This window comes from Lepisosteus platostomus, chromosome 7, assembly GCF_059453375.1.
Source record: "Lepisosteus platostomus isolate fLepPlt1 chromosome 7, fLepPlt1.hap1, whole genome shotgun sequence".
Taxonomy (NCBI): Eukaryota; Metazoa; Chordata; class Actinopteri; order Semionotiformes; family Lepisosteidae; genus Lepisosteus; species Lepisosteus platostomus.
The window spans coordinates 45,192,275-45,207,191 of record NC_142617.1 but is presented as its reverse complement, the minus strand read 5'-3'; the positions used below and the strand labels follow the sequence as shown (position 1 = coordinate 45,207,191).

The following is a 14,917-nucleotide window of genomic DNA, read 5'->3' as shown; positions in this document are numbered from 1 at the left end:
TTATATTCACTCAGGTCAGCTCAGACGGTCAGGCGATATCATTATAAAATGTCCAAAACTATGCTTATACATTTTAATTGGTGCTTTTAAAGCTAGTGTAAAGTGCCTGCCTGGAGTAATTAACACTTTCTGGAGACTTCTATTTGAAATACCTTGAATTATTACAACTAAAACACCATCACTCCAACCATCAGGTCTATAATGTATTTTAAAACTTGTATTCATGTGTTTACTTTCCTGGGAAAAAAGTTAGTTTGCAGAATACAAAATCTTGATACTATTTTTATAGTAAAGAAGGACATCTTTTAGGTATGAAGTAGTTCAAGTAGGTAGCTGCGTAAGCATACATAGGTTGCAATGGACAAAGTAAAGATTTATTCCATGCTGAAAAAAGAAGAAAAGAAACGTTGTGTTCACTGCAATGCAAAAACACATTACTAAATTTGGTGAACTTTACAGAACCTCGTTATTAACTGGCAGAGACAATTTTTGATAAGTACCATAGATAGAACACAGAACAAAGTTAATGGACACTAAGTATCATGCAGATGGATCAATTGGTTTCTGAGTAGCAGTCATGTATGTATTTCCTGCACAGTACAACTTCAATCAATAGTGGACAAGAGAGCACTATGTATGCAAAGTTTCATGTATTTGTATTTACTGCCGTATGCTTTTTCCTTAAAAAATCTCCTACAGGATGTGTTTGTCCCCAGTTATATTGCTGTGAATTTTACAAACTCTGAGTGAAGAACCTTACTCAAGAGCCAAACTGCACGTGGGATTTGAAGCCACAATTGTCTAATTACAGGCTGAGATTTCTAGCTCTCATTTATGAGAAAACAAGTTTCAAAAACTTTCCAGAAATTAAGTATGTCACAACATTTAATAGGTTTCACAATATTTTAATTTGCTTCTATTGCACAACTGTAATCTCAAAAGTAAATATTCATATATTCATCCATCTATTCATTTTCTAACTGCATCATCCAATTCAAGGGAGTGGGGGAGCCAACGCCTATCTCAGCATGCAGCATATTCTCATTCTGTTTAATGACTCATTGAAGAACTATTCTTTAATGAGTCCTTATAAACCCCTCTTCTACTACTATTAATTATGATTATCTCAGTCAACTGACCCTCTGTTTGTTGGTGAGAATTTCCAATTACTCACCACTCATCCTGTCCCACCTCTGAGATGTCACTCAATCCTGATTGGTGAAGCAGCCGCTGATGCTCATCAAGAAATGCTGATCTCCACAATGAAACTGGAATGCTATACTGCTGGAATGCTGGACTGGACTGTTAGGTACACAGTAGATCAGATTCAAACAAGCGACAGTACAAGAAGCTCATTCTAACCTCTGCAACTAATGGATTCTACACCAACATATGATGTCTGACTCAGTTCTTTAAGGGGGTTCAGGTAGTTTTGTTCTTATGGTCAGGTGGTCATTACTTCGGACAAGCAGGTTAAACCAATAAATCAGTCTAATTCAAACTTTTTTTCCATTTTAATTAGGGTTTGGTTGGCATATTGAACTAAAGACAGAATGAAATTAGAGGAATACGTAGAAAACAATAGCATTTTAAGAGACAACCAATATGGATTTAGAAAGGGAAAGGTTATTTAAAAAGCTATGTATGTATGACTAAAGTATGCAACATGATACACTGCATGTAGACTTGTAGAAAGCTTTTGACCCCCTTTATCGTTGATTCTCAATTGAAATGCCATACAGTATATAATGTACAAGTCTAGGAATAAACCTATTACTTGTTCCTTTGCAGCCTACGCATGCTGACGCAGCTACCCACCTGAACAAGTATATAATGTATGCACATGGATCAAGTCCTGGTTAATGTATTTGGTACAGTGTGTGATGTTGAGATCCACAAATTCCAGATAAGTAGATGTAAACAGTGGTATGACATTGGGATTCATTTTAGGTTAATTGTCCTTCCTGATCTATGTCTCATATTTCAATGCAGACAATGTTAGCAAACTAGTTATAGCAAACATAGAGACTGTGGCAAGGCAGATACATAGAGACTTAGACAAAATCATTGAATAGGCAAACACATGCTTAATAAAATTTAATATTAAGAAGTGCAAAGTGATATTTGTAGTGACATTTATAGTGTAAACATACACTCTATACAGCACATGGGCTACATACTGTATGAAAAGGGATCTGGGTGTTCATATACTGTAGATTTTTGTAGTTCATCGATAAGACATTAAGTGTGGGGAGGAAATAAAGCAATAGGATGTTTGTACAGTATATATAGAAGTTAATTTAAATTCAGACCTAATGTAGAATATTGTGTTCAGTTCTGGTCACTACATCTGATACTCTGTTTAAAAGTATGCTGAAACAGAGCATCAACATTTCTGGTTTCAGGGAACTGTCATATACTGACAGGTTAAGATAGTTCAGTCTTTTCAGTCTAGAACAAAAGAGACTGAGAATAAATTTGATTTAAGTACTTATACTGTATCTAAGGTATACAGTATAAGGGTTATACATACTGTAGGTTTAACCCAGGGGACTAATTCACACTCAGTAGAAAAACAAGAGATGGGATCACAAGTGGAAATTTAAAAGGGGAGGAAGAGGAAATACTTCTTTATACCAAGAGCTGAGAGTATCTTGAACGGACTTCTCATAAAGGTCATTGATGCCCACACTCTGAGACCCTTTTAAGAAATGGCTAGCCAAAATTTCAGTTTCACTTAGCTACTAAACTACCAAATACTTTTTCTTATTTGCAACTTGTTTATTTTCTGACTATAAAAGCTCCTTTTGAGTCATAATTAAATGCATGTTTTTTCTCCTAATGTGATCTGTTGTTTTAGGCTTCTTTGGCAATGCTCAACATTGAGGTCAGCATCTTCCTCTGTGTTTTACTCAGAAACACAGCTTTCATTTGCTGACATTATACTTAAACAAGTATGCAGGCACTCACATTTAAAAAGAGGAAGTTAAATTTCCAAAGTAGAGACTTGTTTAAAATTGACAAGTAATGATTTGTATATCACTCTTCTTTCAATTATATAATGAATTATTGTACAACAAAATCAATATCAAAGGACACCAGAAATTATCATCCTTTTCCCTCTGTGGTTTGGTAATAAACGAGAAGAGTTATTGTATTAACATTTCCTTAATGCTTCATCACTCAAGTACTTGCCTAATAACTACTTGTCTATTTTAATTTTATATATAATTAGATTTTTAAGTTTGAATGATATATAATATTTACATTTCCAATATTTTCACATATTTAGGACAATAAATGCAAAGGAGTAAGAATATATTGATTCACCAATTAAAGTTTTGGTGTATATTTCCTTTTTGATCTCTGTTCACCCTGATAACTTCATAACTTTGCATTTATTTTTAATTCCCAATAAACTGATGAATTACATATTTCTCTGTAAAGGTAATTAGATTTCTAGGACATCAAGAACACATCGGACAGAATTATTATACATCCCCATTGTAATGCAAGGAGACCATTCTGTTATTGTGCTTTATGAAGCGTACTGTATATCATCAGAACGATCCTTATGATGTTGTCAAAGTCAGTGGTTAAATTGTTTCTGATAACTTATACTAATAATAAATAATTAATAATTATATTATGACTTCCACTATCTGAACATTGTAGTTCACTTCTAAACTGACATCAATGTATATTGAAAGGCAATTACTTTTTGTAAACATTACAGAAAGAAGCCACATTAAGAGTTTCTTCAGTCATGATATTCAATGTATTTGCTTTCATTTTTTTTTTTCCGTAGGCAGGGCTCTGTGTTGAACACTGCTGTATCCTTGCCAGTACTTACCTGTGATGTCGAGGGTTATGAGTGTCTGGGACATGCTACCCAAAGCTGACCACATGGCCTCTTTCAAGAAATGGTTATGTTTTGTAATCTTCCCCATTCCTTCATAATCTGCTTTGCTAAAATCTGTGTTTTAGACTCTACGTGTAGAGTTTCAAGGTATACTTCAAAGCATGTTATTATGACAGTTTCCAAATTCAGTAGCTCCCAAACACATTCTTGTGCCTTCTAGTTTTCCTTCCGGCCAAGCTCTAAATCTCCAGTGCTAATTGAATTAATTAATCTACTTGCTTGTTTAGACATTTGTTTAATCTGTTACTGCACTCAGTTCTCAGTTTCAAAAAAATATTTAAATATCCTGTTTAAGGGTATTATTTCCAATGACTTCAGTCCACAGTCCACAGAACTCAAATAGGTTACCTTTATTTCTGATTTAACAACTCTTATTGGATGATCAGTTTATGAGGAGCAGAGACAGTTGGGAATGACAATGTATCAAACATTCCTACAATAAATATTTTTTTCTTATTCAGAGGTCCAGTTGATTACATTTCAGGCAACACACTTGCATGAGGGCATTTCTGAAATTGAAAAGTTCGTATAGGGTTGATAACAATTACTTATCCCATTAGACTCTTTAAGAGCTGAAAGCAAAAGCAAAAAAATGCCCCAATTACAAAATTGAGATTAGTTAGTCAGTTGTTAAGACATTATTCAGAGACGACACAGTGGTCTCCAGGACCAGAAACCTTTTTCCTGTTTATTCTCTGCTCTCTGCTTTCCATAATCTTTGGGAAAGATTAGATCAACCTAGGAATACTATCTAAAAGGTGGACTGCTAAAATGAGTAGGAAAGCAGTTGTTATCCATATCTACCATTTCATCTTAATCCTTTTTGGTCATCCCTTTAGGTTTTTTATACTTTTAGATATTTCTCTTTATATGAGGGTGGTAAGTTCAGACGAGATGGAGATCCTTGTTTGAACCACATTCCCCCAGAATGCTGTGGGCAATGAGCTGCTGTCCTCAGTCCCCTAACCAATTCTCCAAAGATGATTCTGAAAAGATGATCAGATTACTTTTTAAGGCAGAGGCAGAGGCCTCCCAGGTCTTTATCTTTATGTTTATGTTTGCAGACAATTAGCCGATAGTCTGACATACAAACAGCACCAGAGAGGGAAGGAAACATCTGACCAAATGACAGGTGGAACTGTTACGAGTTCTGAAAGTTTAAGAAACAGTTTTGTTTTGGGGATGGTAAAGAGCTGAGTTGCCCAGCTACTAATACAGAGGAACTGAAGAAATCTAGTTTAGAAGCTAAAAGAGGAACTTAGGCTTTTGTTTAGTATTTTGGAACTGATTTTACAGGATAAAAAAAAACACTTCCTCTTTACCTTATGGGTGCTTTGACAAGTTTTACCCTAACCTGGCTCTCACCATTCCTGAATTAGACACTCTGTTCCATGGTGTGGTTTGGAAAGTTGAATCGATAACCACTTCTTCCTTTACAGATGTTTCTTCTTTAATTCCATGGCTCTGCATTATTACTGTCTGAATATGGTAGTCTATAACATACTCCTAGCCTGACCCATATTGTGTGTGAAACCACCACTGCATCTTGGGTACCTTCAAGTCCCTGAATTCACTTTTTGATATATGGTGCGGTGTATCTACGTCTTCTGTGTTTATTGTCACAATGCTTGAAGGCCATTAATGTTGTTTTTCTCTCCCTAACTCTTCATTAGTTATGTTTCAGTGATTCTAATTACATCATAATCACATGCTAATGTACTAGATTCAATCTTGTGCATTTTGTTCCCCGTACTCCTGCTTTGTTATTAGCACTTAATTAACTGGTCTTCTAATGCTTTTTTCCGTGGGTTATTCTTCTAACCTGACTCCCTTTAGAGAGCAAAGTAGGATTTCCACAATATAGGAGCAAATATGTGTTGGTCGGGATGAGATGGTACAGGAATGATACACACAGGAACAGACAGGAGTTTAAATCTCAGGACAGGCAAGAAAACATGCTTCGGAAATGGGATAATACAGAAACATTCTGTAGTACCAGGAATGAATGCTCAGTCTGCAAAATTTGATTTTCTACCCAGCCAATCAATAATTGATATAATACTTTTTAACCAATTAGAACAAGAGATGCTTAAGTAATAAAAAACAGCCAGCTTTCCAATGCTCTTTCAAAGGGTAACAGTGAGAATTATTTCACAGCACAATGGCGGATGGGACGAAGTTGTTTAGAAAGGCTTATCTTAATGAGAAGTGACAGTCATTTATGCAGTGCTGCAGGGTAAAAGCGATGTTTTAGAAATATTTAGGTGGCTTTCTGTAGATTCAAAGGATACTGAAAAAAAAGAATCTAAAGTAAGTGATCTAAGTTTTAAATGCGACTCTACAGTGAAATATAAGTTTAAGTTGTATAACACTGAGTTAACATTTGTAGATAATTTATGTTAGCATGATTTTGCACAGGAACATTTGTCATAAAAGGCTAAGAATGAAATTTGGTACTTCCAAATAGATGTGCTCAGTACATCACATAATGAGAGGGATGGAATTTTATTAATAGCATTACAGGACAGGATGGTATATGAAAGACTGGATGAGATAAAACTGGTAATACTGACACTCTCGTAGGATGGGATGAGAAAATTTTGACAGTACAGGATGTCCTGTCATGGCTGTTTATGGCTGTAAACAAGACTATGTCCAGGCGGGTAGTCTTGTTCAAATGCACGCTTTTGTACCATGTCTGTGCATGCTGGGCTTCAGCCATGACCTGCTTTACCTGCAGGGAGTCTCCTCTAGCTTCTTTCTCGTTTTGAGACTGTTGTTTATGGCTCCAGTTTCTATTCCTCCCAGGTGTCTTTTAGGATATTGAGAAGCTCTCGCAGGAGAAGCAGCTGGAATGGAGAATATCCTGTAGATGTTTGTGGTTCATCCCTTTATGTAAAAGGCAAAAATAGCAGCTAAAAGTCCCGGTGGTCTTAATCTGTTTATATGAGTATAAGGCATTTTTTGTGTTTGGGGTCTTCAATTTCTATGAATTGATTATTTTTAATTCGTTTTAAAAGGGATTGGTAACTCACCCTGAGAGATAGTGGGCATCGTGATTTCTTTGCACAACTGGAAAGTTTATGTAAATGAGTGGAGACTGGGTGGCTTGTCAGGTTATGACATTACAATTTTCCAGGTGATGACCAGTAGCTCTTATGAAGAAATGATATACTTAAGAAACAGGAGATTCAAAGTAGGAAATAGTAGAAATAGAAAACTGATGCAGTAGGTGAAATGAAGAGAAAGACAAGAGAGTGATTTACAGCTTTACAAACACATAATCATCACTGGTGATCACCAATTTCTTTCTTAATTGATTAATTAAAATCAAATGTGAGGTTCTAAATAGGCTCTAAATTTAGGTAAAGGAGTTGTATTTTTGTTATTTGTGGAATAACAATAATTTTCCTTTTTTACATCTGGCAGATCAAATTTGTCATTCTTCATTTTTTAGATTCTTCATTGTTATAGATTAGTTTTTCTCAATTATATTGTCACGTTAGAGGGTGGGGTCAACCGTGAAGGGCTAGGTGATTTATAAACCACTTTTACTTTTCTTTCTAAACATTTGTCCACTTTTGAATGCATTAATGTTGTCAATGTTTAGGGTTTTAGCATAGACATATAGATGTAACATGATGAGCTCCAAACCTCACTGCAATTATAAAGACGAGTTTGGAAATATGAGTAGAAGTATTTTATCTACAGCTTCAAAAGGAACATTGTACAGTAGTCTATATTGTCTCCACCACTAAATTGTAAGCTCAAACAGTAACAGATTTACATGACCTCACTTGTTATTTCCTGACCTGTGAGGGTGTTTTATTTAAACGTATATTAATTGTTTTTATTTTAAATGGAAATGTTTTACTTTTTCTAAAAATATATTTGTTAAAATCTTGGTTCCTTGATGCTCTGAATTCCAGATATACTACTTTTTTTCTTATAGTGTACTTATTAAAGCTTGCTTGGACAGCTTTTGTTCTTGCACAAACGTTTGCATTATCGCCCACAGATTGGGTCAGCAGTTCAATATGCATAGCTTTCAAGGTGATGGAGGACTGGGATTAATATAATAAATGCTCTATAAAAGAAATTCCCAAAGCAAGCTTTGAAGACAAGAGGATGAAGTAGCATACGTGAACATCTGTACATGGGTCAGAATATACTGTATACATTACCATATAAAAGCTGTACCAGTCTTTAGCATATGTATTAAATACAATATCAAGACAAATTTTTACACTATGCAATTATTGTTTTTAACCTTTTAGTAACAAAGACCCTTTCAGCCAATGTCCGCCTGGAATTTTCTCCCCTTAAACATTTTGTTATATCTCTGCAGCAGAACATAGCAGGAGCCTGTCAGGAGTGACGTTTAGGAGTACCAGGTTGGACCCTATGCGGTGCTGAGACTGTAGGCGGCTAGTGTTTGGCGTCAAAATTCCAAGGGCGAAATGCAGAAGTCGTGGTCGAGGTTGGAAGGCTAGGTCGGGCATCAGAAGAGTCAGGTCGAGAGTATCCAAATTGAAAACGCTAGACGAAGTCAAAGCCAGAGAAAAAACAAGGTCTGGTAGCCAGAAATCAGGTCGAGAGTATTAAACGCGCAGAAGAGAAAGCCAAAGGTTATTCTCAATGAGCCAAGCACTGAGTGGAGCGGGAGTGTATAAATAGAGAAGAGCGTGAGTAATGACAATTGATTAATTAGTGCACGGGTGTTGGCGGCGAGAGGCGCACGTAGGAATGCGGTTAGTGACAGAGCCTTGTTCAGGTCTTAAATTGAAGCTTGGCTTTGAGTGTGAACAGCCAAATTTCTTGTATTTCTTAATGTCAGACAAACATACTGTATGAAAAACAAAAAAAACAATTCTAGGCCTGTAAGGTAGATTTAAATCTTTGTAGGCCTTGTCCTATGTGTCTACTAGCTAGGATACAAATCTGGGACAAATGGATACATTTGAAAAACATCTACATAATGATGTAGGAATGAAATTTCTCGCATAATAAAATCATAAAAAATATTGAAAGCAATAACAATAAAAAAACATTGCAATTGCTATAAAAACTTTTAGACACTGCTAGAGAGCCTTTTTCTGCTGTTAGGGATTTAAAAAAAAACCTCAGAGTTGCCTTCTGGTGTGAAAAAAAGGAGCACTGATAAGAAATTGATTGATTACCCTTTCTGAGTCAATGATTGACAGCTTGTTACTTCCCAGTGTGTGGTCTGTGTGTTTTTATGTTCCACACCGCTGACTGACCTTTGATTGTTCTCCCTCCCCCATTGGCCCACCATTACACCACTGTTCCGTATGACATCATGATCAATTAGCTTCTCAGCCAATCAGAATGCATCTTATTCACTATATAACATGGAGGTTTTCAGAAAGGAGAGGCCTTTTGTTTGACTTCAGTCCTGTTTGGTTTTGCTTTGGTTATCGCTTTGTTGGTTTGTTTTGTGTGTGTATTTTTGTATAGCTTTGACTTTGTTTTGTTGGTTTCTGTTCATTTGCCCGAACATGTTATATGTACAACCTTTGTGTTCTTTTGTACCCTATTCCTGTTGATTACTCTTGTTTTCCCTTATTTGTATTCCTAGTTCACTTGTGTTTTTGTGTGAACTTTTGTGTAGTTTAGGTTGTTGGGTATGTTCTACATACTTAGTTGATTTTGTATTTGTACACTAGTTTAGTATGGGTGAGTGCTGTTTGTCTTGTATGGTTTTGGGTAGTCAGTGGAGGTTAGCTAGGGTGTTGAAGACACTGAAGACCATGTGTTTCAGGTTTTCTTTTGTAGTCAGGTTAGCTTTCCCTCACTTTTCTAGCCAGCTCCATTTTGTTTATTTTCTCTTTGGCACCACTCTAGTTCCTTACCCCTGTGTATTATCATGTCTTACCAGTCACTTATTCAATTTAAAATAACTTTTGCACCCACCTTTGTTATCATGCTTCCTAGTCCCTCACCAGAACCCACCTGCTTCCAACAGAATAATCCTCAATGTTACACCCCTTTACCCCTAGACACTTGGGGTTGTAACACAGCTAGAAGGCAAGCAGAATGCCTCCTGAGGTTTCTAGAGGAAGTCTCACCCCCTAAGGGCTCTGAGTGGCTGAAAATACAATGAATGACAAAGTTTTTTACCAAACGGATTGCCTTATTTCTATTCCAAAGTCAATAACGTTCAGTTTCCTCCAGGTCTGGAGGTGGGTTAGTCTTGCCTTTTTTAGACATAATTTGTGCTTCAGAATAAGGTATAGTATAGATATATACCTATATATTTTGCTGGTTTTTGCTTTTGCGGACTTGTTTTACTGGCTTATCGATGCATTTTGGAAGTAGATCATCAGATAAAAAGTGACTTTGTGATCAATCGTCTTGTTTTTTTAAAAAAACATTTTTTTAAAGCTCCAGTTGTCCTTTTTTGAAAACATGTTTTTGTTGTTTTTTTGGTAAAAAAAACAATTAAATATGACGCAGGAATCAAAAGTAAATATTGATTTACACCATGGACGCTTGCGACTATGCCAAGCACGGGCTTTGTTTGATTAAATGAATGTTTTTGTTTCGGTTCTGAAAACGGTTTTGTGAAGCTCTAGTTGAACCTTTTTCGATTGATAAAGTTTTCTGTAAAGGTTTTGTGGTTTTGGTGATGTAAAACGATGAGGTGAGATGCTCCTTTTAAATCAAGTTTCTTAGACGGTAGTCGGGTTGCGCCACATTTGCACTAAAATACACTTCACTGTCTAGTTTATTCTTAGTTTCTTTTAGAGAAAATTACTTTTATTCTACTATAATTATAATTTATTTTTATTATAATAAATACTTTTATTACACTAATTATATTTATTTAAAAAAAAATAAAAAGCAGTAGAAGAGAATATTGAGGGAAAGAGGCCACGAGGAAGATCTAGAACAAGATGAGGCAGAAATTGATGTAAATGCCTGGAGAAATAGGATGCGATGGAGGAGGCTAGTGGGTGAGGCAATGGACTGGCTTCGGTTTGAGACGCCACCTCAGTAAGTAAATCCTTTTATGCTTTGAGTGCACCATAAAATCTTGCTAAATGTGTCCTTGGACACATTTGCATGTTACTACAGATGGTATCACATATTTTTCCGAGTTAGGGATTCACTGACTTGAGTAAATTCTCATTTAGCCACAAACAAAGGTGATAAAGCAGCTGGTGGTCACATGAGGTGAATATCGAAATGAATCGGCAGTCATCAATGGCTTGACAGAACGTCTTCTGTTGGGGTTTGTTTGACCATCTTCAACAGTGTAACCTGGGGCTGTTCAGTGTCAAACAAACTTACTTTGCTTGTAAATCACGCATGCAATTTTACACCTGGCCTGCTTATATATGTACAGTGTGAACAAGGACAACAAAAGAGGGGGAAAAAAAACTGTAAATTCATATGTAATACCACAAAATGAGTCTTGTGTTTGGCTGTTGTCCTGGTGTCCTATAGGGATTTAGAGGCTAAAGACCCTCTTTTCTTATGACATTAGTTAAATTCACTAATTTGAGTGGGCGATTTTTTTTACTAGCAGTTTGTAAAAATCTGAAGGAAGCTGATTGGAATCTATATCACACCAGCCTTGCATGGCCTGGCAATAGGCAGCGCTGGGACACCTTCCTGCCACTTTTAAAATGCAAAAATCGAGTACAGAAATGAAATGGTTAAAATAAATTGTTCTAGGGCGGCATGGTTGCGCAGCGGTTAGCATTGCTGCCTCCCAGCGCCAGGACCCTGAGTTCAGTTACATCCTTTCTCCCCTCTTGGGAGGCTCCGGCTCCCCCCTGGCCCAGTGTTGGATAAAGTGATTGGGAAATAGATGGGTGGAAGAATTGGACACTAAGTTCTGCTCCAACAGCTGACTTGGTCACAGCTACAATAAGTTGAATGAGCAGTATAAAACCTTGGGATGCTCACCTTGCCACCTTTTGATGCATGAACATTAGAGACTCCTGAACAGTTTGAGTGAATGGCAATAACCATCTGTCAAGCTGTCAGCAAGACACCTGTACTAACACCCCATGGTGTCAACAGCTGTTACTAGGAAACTGAGAATTTTGACAATTTTGAGTCTGAGAAAGATGAACTGGGTATGGTCAGCAATTAATAGCATTGGTTACTTGTTGACACATTCGTTGTTAAGGAATGAGGTTTGATAAAAAAATCAGACTGAAAGATTTAGGACCGGATTTGTCTGATTTAAGGCTACAGCAGCTGCCTGAGAATGACAGAGGTAAGGAGAATGCTTGCAAGTTTCTGAAATGGTGGTATGAATAACCAGTGTGGTTAGATTTGCTGACTTACAAAATAAAAAAATGCATTTTAATAATGTTGTGCAGCTCTAAAGTAGTTAAATTTTTTCTTTAACTACTTTACGGTTCCACTTACCTGACCTATCTCAGTTCACCAGCTGCACCGGATAACACCAACCAACCATTAAAACAAGCCGAAATATCAACTAAAGATAGTGTTTAAAACCTCAATAATTCTATTGTTAATCGAGGTTACTGCCCATAATGGCTGTGGGTGACCCAGAAGGCTCACCCATTGACTTAAAACAATAGTTTAATCAGAGCTTCAAAACTTAGTTAGATTATTTTTTATGGTGGTGAACATTTCGGTTGTGTACACTGTAAATAAAACTCAGCTCTAGCGGGGTTTAAAAAGTATGGTTCCCCACTGTGTCAGGTGCTTTGGGCCGTGATCGAATGAGAAAAGGGAGTTTAAATGTTGTGATCAGCATCCCGTTCGGTCATAGTATCATTACCATTCGTTGTTTGTCCCTCACATTTTAGGATACATGTCTTCCATGAATGCATACAGTAGGTGACTGAAAAGGCTAGTATGGGATCCCCTCTCTGGCAGGTAGAGCAGGTGTTGTCTTGGCAGAAATGTGATTATGTACTATACAATCTGGTTGTGGGGAGCTCTCTTCAGTGCTCTTGGTTTACGTTTTCTGACAGTAAGGTTTTTTATGTTTCACAGTGCTGGGTTCTTTCTCAGATACTCTTCATCCATTTGATTATGGCAAGATTATCTCCAAGGAGATGATAAGAAGGATCTCCAAAGATGTTCCATTCCTCCCTCTGTCCTTCTCTAGTGTGTTTGACTTGGCTGAGATGGGAGAAAACCTTCTTTGGGATCCTGGATAGTATAACTAAACCAGAGCTTTTTGTGATCATTGCTTCAATAATTATGCCTACTGTACAGAAAACAGTCTTATTGATTCACCTGTCCTCCAGCTTGATGCATAAAATCAAACAGTGTTGTTACAAATCACGTCTTTTTAAGTATTTCTTGTATGTAGTCCATGTTTCAGCCCTGTGCAGTAAAGTGGGAAAGAAACTGTATGGTAGATTATCAGCTTGGTTTCAGTCCTTTGGTGGCCAAAAGCTGCGCACACAGGTTTCATTTGATTCTGGATTACTTCATCAATATCAACCTTCTGTGAAAGAGAAATCCCAAGTTATAGGAAGAGTTCTAAGTTCTATAGATACGTATTGTAAATTTGGAGATTTATGATGGAGAAATTTGGTTCCTCTGAATATTGAACCTAAGTCCTATTTTGTTCTTTTTTTCTGTAAATATGTTGATTATTGTCTGGAAATCCATTTTTTTATCAAGGCACATACAGCAGCATTATCAGAATACTAGCTTTTGATGACTGAAGCTGGAGTGAATTTAGTTTTGAACTGGAGTTGTTGAAGAATATTTTCCCTATTTGTGGATGCTAATAATTCTCCATCCTTTTGGGAAGTCAGCTGCACTCCAGCAGGGAGCTTGTCTGTCATCAAGTGGTGCAGAATGCAAAAATAATAATGATTTGTGGTGATGACACACACTTGTTCGACTCCATCTGGGTTTAAAAGGGTTCTGCAATGGATTCATTAGTAAGGATTACTGCATGCGTATACCATCAGGAAGCAGGCAAAGCATTCTGACAAGTTGTGGATAAGTTCAAGTAGGTAGAAGTGTCAGCATGCGTAGGCTGCAAAGGAACAAATGAACGCAACATTTTGTCTGTGGACCTGAAGAAGGATCCACAGCTGAAACGTTGTCTCTTTTCTTTTCAGCCTGGAATAAACCTTTACTTTTTCCTTTGCAAGTGTTGGATAGCCATACTTCAGAAGGATCTACCAGAGTGCCTTGTAAATCAAGTCTGTGAATGCTACAGAGAGAGGTTGGTGTTCCTACAGTCATTTTTTATGGAAATTAAAGGCTGTAAAAATCATCTTAGCCATGCCATTCAAGGGCCTAAACCTACAATGCAATTCTGGGAGACATTCTTCTGATTTAGGAGAATTCTTGTAATGATTTTGTCCATGATGTGCAGAAGGGAGATCTCTCTGAGTTTTACATTACTGGATTTCTATTCTTTCTTAAATATTGTCACAGTCACACACTTCACAGTTAGGATTACCCCTTCATTCCAGATCTGTGTGACAAGAGCATGGAGGTTTACTGTTGAGACAATCCTGTCCACTGTGCTTAAAATTCTCAACAAGAATTCCAACACATCTTGCTATTTTATTGCTGTTCCTTTCTCTGATTGCTTTCTTCACCTCCTAAAAGAAGTAGCTCCAATCTTGTCTCTAACTTGGTTTTGGTAGGATGGAATTTAATATACTGTATTGTACTGTGCTATTAAAGTATGCTGATTATTCATAATATACAAACTGAACACGCATACCTTGAATTCCCAGAGTCTTGTTATATTCAGTCATAAGTTACTGTATATTACACAATATTAAAAATAGATTTGCAGATTAAAATCAAGAAAGGTTCAGTCATATCAACAGAAGCAATCTAAAATTAAGTGTTACACTTTTAGATATGAGCACAGTTATTAAATATTGTTTACCTATATTGTTTTCAAAGTCTGATATATTTGATTTATTTTCAGATTCTTTCATATTGATACAGAATAACTGGAGTAATTAAATGCAAGCACACCTCCTCAATTAGATGGCCCATTAA

At 36.6% G+C, this 14,917-nt stretch overlaps 1 long non-coding RNA gene across 1 annotated transcript in view; it reads left to right on the top strand.

The window, feature by feature from the left end:
- The first annotated feature begins 13,667 nt into the window (after window positions 1-13,667).
- LOC148658918 (uncharacterized) overlaps window positions 13,668-14,917 on the top strand; it is a 115,433-nt gene continuing 114,183 nt past the window's right edge. Inside the window, exon 1 of the long non-coding RNA XR_015940257.1 lies at window positions 13,668-14,120. This is a non-coding gene — a long non-coding RNA (uncharacterized LOC148658918). The remainder of the gene's footprint in view (window positions 14,121-14,917) is intronic.